The sequence below is a fragment of the Arachis ipaensis genome, chromosome B08, assembly GCF_000816755.2.
Source record: "Arachis ipaensis cultivar K30076 chromosome B08, Araip1.1, whole genome shotgun sequence".
Classification (NCBI taxonomy): Eukaryota; Viridiplantae; Streptophyta; class Magnoliopsida; order Fabales; family Fabaceae; genus Arachis; species Arachis ipaensis.
The window spans coordinates 114,596,524-114,603,332 of NC_029792.2; the positions used below are offsets into that span (position 1 = coordinate 114,596,524).

At 32.1% G+C, this 6,809-nt stretch overlaps 2 long non-coding RNA genes across 3 annotated transcripts in view; both read left to right on the forward strand.

The window, feature by feature from the left end:
- The window catches only part of LOC110266039, an 11,328-nt gene extending 9,572 nt beyond the window's left edge, over positions 1–1,756 (forward strand). The window contains exon 3 of the long non-coding RNA XR_002352917.1: positions 1,606–1,756. This is a non-coding gene — a long non-coding RNA (uncharacterized LOC110266039). The remainder of the gene's footprint in view (positions 1–1,605) is intronic.
- Positions 794–1,524, forward strand: LOC107612391. 2 transcript variants are annotated; one of them, XR_002352916.1, is made up of 4 exons: positions 794–887; positions 986–1,078; positions 1,154–1,255; positions 1,364–1,521. It is a non-coding gene; the product is annotated as an uncharacterized LOC107612391 (long non-coding RNA). The 2 variants fall into 2 exon arrangements; XR_001613733.2 differs by having other exon boundaries at positions 1,154–1,524.

Sequence of the window (6,809 nt, forward strand, 5' to 3'; positions counted from 1 at the left end):
CTCGGTTCTTCTGTCCAACTAAGGAAATGCTCTTTCATCGATCTCGAATAAGACCATCGTCGGCCAAAGGCTGAAATCCAAACACTCCACACCTGCCAAGCAAATACACACCCTAAAAACAAGTGATGTACATGTTCCACATCATTATTACAAAGAACACAAATAAGATCTTCCTGACTGATGATTCCAAGCCGGCTCAGCCTGTCCTTTGTATTCACTCTTCCTATCAGAACAAACTAGACAAACAGCTCCACTCTAGGCGGAACTAGCCCCTTCTAAATAGTCTTGGTGAAGCTGTAGTTAGTTACCTCCTCTGGGATCAGTTCATCATGCATCACCTGCACAAATGAGTTAATAGTAAAAACACCTCGTCTATCATATTTCCACACCACTCTGTCCTCTCTGTTATATATTAATTTCACATGTCTCAACGCCTCATGCAATTCACTCAGGAGTTCCAACTCCCATTGAAAGAGCTCTCGCCTCTATTGAAAGTTCTAAATCCACTCAAACCCATCCCAAAAACCGTACTCCTCTATAACAGATTGAGTTTTATTCAAGTTAATTAACCTTATAATGAAATAGTAAAGGTAAAATGTTATTTTTATTTCTTCGTACCATTCCAAACTCATACTTTGAACACTACTCACAGCTTAATTTTAATGTTGCAGGAAATGTTCCATTTTGAAGAAGATAGTAGAGGAATTATAAAGTCTATAATATTCAAAATGCTAGGAAGGGCCTGGAAGGAAACGAGGAACAGATTATACCATCACTTTTATGACCCCAAACTTTCACTTGCAGCAAATATTGAAAAATGCCCAGATGGAATTACTGCGGACCATTGGAGAAAGTTTCTCGATTATCGCAATAGCGAAGAGACACAGGTAATATACTTTTGTTTCATAACAGACAAAGTCCATTTATGCTTCATTTAGTTTGTCTGAACTAGTGTCTAGTAATTCTTAATTTGATGGCATGACAGGAGAAGTGTAAGAAAAATGCCGAGAATCGATCAAAGCAGCTTTACACCCACACCGGCGGATCGAAAAGCTTGGCAAGGCTCGGAGAAGAAGAGGTAATCTAATTTTGGGAATGTTTTAGAACTATCTGTTCCTCTACCTTATTCACTTTGTCGTCATTATTGGTACAGTCGGAACGACAAGGGAGGATAGTTAGTAGAGGAGAGTTGTATCTCATAACGCACAAAAGAACTAATGGCTCCTATATCCATGATGCAGCTCGCGCTATTGGAGTAAGTAATGTGTTCAATCCTATGTTTTAGTTTTTAAAATTTTATTGGAAGTCTGTGCGGTTAGCGACTAGCTAATAAATGCTCTTAATTGCTTATCTATGTGTGTAGGAAAGAATTGAGGCTATTGAGCAAGGCGATGAATCTTCTAGACTGTTATCCCAAAATGATTTGCTTGCTCAAGCTCTCGGAAAAGAGCGCCCGGGTAGGGTGCGTGGCATGGGGTTGGGGCCGACTTCTAGTCAAGTCTTCGGTATGAATTCCCATCAGCCGAGTAATGTCTTTGAAAGGGAGGAGACCCAAAGGGTGTTGCTTGAACTACAAGCAGAGTTGGCAGCAGAGAAATTGAAAAGGAAGGCAGTGGAGAATGAAGTAGCAGCCGAGAAGACCAAAAGACAGGCAGTGGAGGATGAAGTAGCATCTGAGAAGACCAAAAGACAGGCAGTGGAGGATGAAGTAGCAGCTGGGAAGGTCAGGATGCAGGCAATGGAGAGTGCTTTGTTATGTCTACTTCAAGGGCAAGGTAGGAAGCTGCCATCAGACATCGCCACATGGATGTGTGCGTTGGAGGGACAGAATAGAAAGTAGATCTTAGGATTGTGAAACCTTTTCTTCTTTCAGATATACACTTTTATTTTGTTGATTATGCAACTCTTAGTAAGGAGTACACTTTGTTGATATTTGGATAATTATATTAATTAAATTAATGGTTTTTCTATTGTCGTTTACCCTGCAATTTATTTTTCGGGATTTTAAATAATTTAACTTATTAATATTAAGAACGATTTAAAAAAAAACGAAAAAAATGTACATTGAAATAAAAAACAGCGTGGATTGCCAGTGTACAAAATAGTATTTTTGCGGCCATTTAACCGGAAAATAGTGGCGGTTGCGTACTAGCCGTTAGAAATATGAAAATTCAGGTTAGAAGATAGCGGCGCCGCCAGTTACATTTCAAAAAACATTGGCCGTTAAACCGCGACGTTTTCAAACCGCCGGTAAATGCATTAGTCTTTAAACTGTGGCCATTAAACAGCGGCGGTTTCAAACCGCCGAACATTTCGTGTCGATCACAGATTTTCAGATCGCGGCGGTTTTAAACCGCCGCTAAACATTGCGACGCTAATCTTGGGTTTTGCGGCGGTTGTGCCAGCGGTTCCTGAGAACCGCCGCAAAATCATATAACCACCCCCTAATAGGCGACGCTTAACAAACCGCTGGAATCCCGTTTCGCGGCGGTCTGAAACCGCCGCAAATAACTCCAGGAACCGCCGCTATTTCCCGTTTTCCTTGTAGTGTTATTTTTTATTTTTCATTGTTAAGTTAATTATTTTTATATGCATAGTATTGGTGAGTTATCAGTTAGACAATCGAAGTTCTTATGATAGTTAGTACATTCAAGTTCATGATTCAGAGGATATATAGTTTAGGCTTATGATTGGATGGATTATGATTGAGGTGAATAGAGTTAAGATCTTGATAGACCGAACTATGAGTTAAATGAGAAGGACTTTTTATCTACAATGGTACTTTGTTCCTTGTTGTCTTTCTTACTCGAAACAAGAGGTTATTGTTGTTCTGGAGGATATCATTTTCAAATAAATTAAAAATGGTGGAGATTGCAACCTTCAAGGTCATGAAAGTCCATATAAAGGTGATATAAAGAGGATAAGGTGTTTATACTCTGTTGGAACATTTGAAATGATAATTTACTTTGCTGCAAAGATTTTAAAGACAGGAATTATGATGATGATCGTTACGAGTGCTAAAAATCGGTTTAAAAAATTTACAAGTTTAAAGTTTAAGATTTGTTGTAGTTTTAAATTGAAATTTAACACTCTCTAAAATTTAGTAAAAAATATCATAATTTTAAATCAATAATAAAAAATTTAATTTCTGATTGTTCTCTTTTAGAATTACAATCGAATGTATTATCATTGGCTATGAAAAAATCCGAAATTTATTCGTAGTTAACGAAAATTTAAATAACAAGAAATTAAAGAATAAACAATATCTAAATAACAAGAGAAATTAAACTAAGAACAATTAAAGCAATTAACTAAGAATTGAAAGTAAATTTAAATGTTAAAAGATTTTGACAAGGATTGACAGTTGAAAATCACTATCTTCGTTACTAACCACAACATGATAATTACAATGAACAAACTCAATTTGTCAATCTGTACAAATTAAGAAAAGTTAATTAGACTTAAGTAATCCTAATCTATAAGTTCTAACTAACTTACTCATTGAATTAGTAAAAGATTAATGTTAGTGAAAACATTAATTAATATCTCTAAATTATCAATCAATTTAGACATTAATGATTTAAGTTCACCCAATTTTCAACCTAAGTTAAGAATGCAAAATCTACTTTATAATTAAGTGAAATATTTTATCAAACACTTAGAAGACATAAACATAAAATATAAAAAATTACAAAAAATAGTAAAAACTAGAATTACCTAATATAAAAAAAATCAATGATAACAACTCAGATAAGCATAAATAAAATATAAAATATTAATTTCATTGAAAAAAATGAGAATTAAATATATTCATAAACTAAAATAATAACCTAGAGAAATTAACAACAGATTCTAAACAAAGTAGAATAGCAAAATAAGAAATTATAAACTAAGAACTACAATTAACAAAACTAAAACCTATAACTAAAAAGAAAATTCATAAGAAATCTTTACATTCTAAAGAAAAGTTGAAATTTCTTTATCTAGAATTTAAGATCCTAAAATCATAAAAAAAAAATGAGTGTGTATGAAAGTGTATGTGTTTCCTTCATGAATGGCTTCAAATATAGCCTCCAAGTAGTTTGAAATGGGCTAAAATGGCCCCTAAATCGCGAGTCACGTGCCATTTTAAATGAGGCACGCGATCAGACTTGTGTGTTCGCATAAGTTAAGTGGTACGCGTGTACCAGTCTAAATTCCTTCTTCCTTCGTTTTTTTCGCAAAATCTTTACTTCTACATGGTTTTCACCTATCTTTCCAAGCCATCATTGCCTCTTAAATCTTAAACAACTTGAATAAATATATCAAGGTATAGAATGGAATAAAGGTATAATTAATTTGATAATTTTTGAAGTATAAAAAGTATGTTTAAATCAATTAAGCACAATTAGAAAAAAAATCATAAAAACATACATTTTTAAGGAATAAGTACAAATTAAGTTGATAAATTCTACTCTTTTCAATCTAAAAATCATCATAAAATATGAATTTATCGATCAACCTTATAATGTATTTGAAGAGCAAGTGCTTTCCTCCACTTGTCAAGGTTAAGATGTTTGAACTGATTCTTTGAGATACTTTAGTATTCTACAATTTCTACTTTATCTTCTGCTTGGGCAGAAGTACTTTGATCTTTATGAACCAAGAAAGAAGAAGAACATGGTTGATTTTGGAATGATTACACAATGCATACCTCTAACAAAGGCTAGTGACCAATGTTTGACAAATTCTTTTTTTTTTAATAATAAATGCCAAGGTTGGTGGATATGTCTAAGTTTTAGGAGTGACTATGCCAAGGATTTTCTAAGATCCTTAGGGAAATTAAGTTCTAACTCCTTGATTCCTAACTAACTTAAAGTAGATTCTATTGTTTAGTGGATAAATGAATGGTGTGATTGTTATGTTAGTGATGCATGGACGTCGATCAATCTATGAATGGAATGTGATCTGACAAAATTGATGAATATATTGGGATTGTTATGAACCTTGGTGATGGTTGTTTGGAATCATTGCGATGGTGGTGTTGGATGTTAGGGTGGTCCAAAGCTGAGAGTAGGTTTCTAAATGGAATAGTATTTGGGACCTCTTTGGTTTCAAGTTAATTAAATCATCGGTTTAATAACTAAATTGATGTATTGATAAAGGTTAAGAATTCTTATAGGTTTGGATGCTTTGATGAAGGGTTTAGGTGTGAAGTTAAAAGTTTAAGTGGATTTTAAAATTCTTTTGGTGAACTGATCAGAATGGTACTATTCGATTGTTTGAGGGTTTAGATAATAGTACCTGATGTGAAGATATTTAGATGAAGATAATTAACGCTAGAAAGCTTTCTCCCCTAACGCCATCTTCTCGTCCACTTCCTTTTCAGTCTATTGTGTTTTCATGTTCTCTCTCTAACACCAATTATCAAATTCTGTTTAATCATTGATCAGTCAAGTTATAGCTTACTATATCCCATGATAGCCTTACCTATCACATAGCTCTCTCTAACACCAATTATCAAATTCTGTTTAATCATTAATATTATGTAATAGGCATGGTGATGGTTTCATCCCCCAATCCACGTTGAGGATGGTAGTTTCTATCTCGTTGATAGATGTTGATGAGTACGGTTTCAATGAGGATGATAATACCTAACACTCACTTGAGTGCCAGAGCGATGGTTTCTCTATGAAATTTGTATTTCTTTTACAAATTGTTTAAAATTAAAAAGAAAATATTTATCCACTAATATCTTTATGTTGAAATTAGTTTTAATTTTACATGCAGCAACTACAGTTAAAAAAAGATTTATTATAAATAGAAAAAGTATATAAAAATATTTCTATTAAATACAGCCATAAAAAAATATTTTTATTAGACACATCCATAAAGACACTTCTATTAAACATAATCATAAACAAGAATTGATAGAAATTGATAGAGAATTCTTGTTGGTAACGTAACAAAATTGTTTTTTTTTAATAAGTTTGGGTTGTAATGATTTCTTCTTTTTCTGTTAGATCTGAATTATATTTTTTTAAAATTTATGCTTATACTTTGTTCATAGAATGTGGACTTTGAAGTTTTTCTTAGGTTAAAAAAGAAAAAATTCTTTTCTTTATTTTTTCTTTCCTAGATTCTTCATGTTATGGCCACATAAAAAAGAACAATTTTTTTTTGCAAAATAATACATCTTTGTCCACAAAATTAAGTTCTTACCACTTAATATTTTTTTTTTTGTTATCTCTTGAAGCTTGTCGTAGTTGGCGAGTTGATTTTTTAAAAAAATAAAAAATAAAAAAAGCTGAAATCCCATAACCAATTATATCATCACCACTAAACTCTATTTTGGGATATTATTCCAAGAATAAAAATTTTGTAAGTAAAATTTTTAGCCTGATTTAGTCATTATTTTTTTATTTTAAAAGATCTTTTTTTTTTTTCAAAAGAAAAGCATTTGCTTGTACGTGAATTTTATATTATAAAAAAAATTATTTGTGTTGTTAAAAGAGTAGTGTGATAAGTATTTAGAAAGAGAATAATTAAAGAGACAAAATTTATATATTACAGGTAAAATACAGTGTACTTTGTCTTATGCCACATATAAATAATGTATTGATTAAGTAAGTTAATTGTATTTATGCTAATTAATTATTGAAGATAATATTGAGCATGGTATAATTTTTTTTAATCATTGAACTTTTTTGGATGCATACTCTCTCTCTCTTTCCATATCACAGTAACAATTAAAATTTTTTTTTTTTAAACTAATAAATCTAAACTAAAGTTAATACAAAAAGAAATCTAAGCTAATAAAGTTTCTTCTA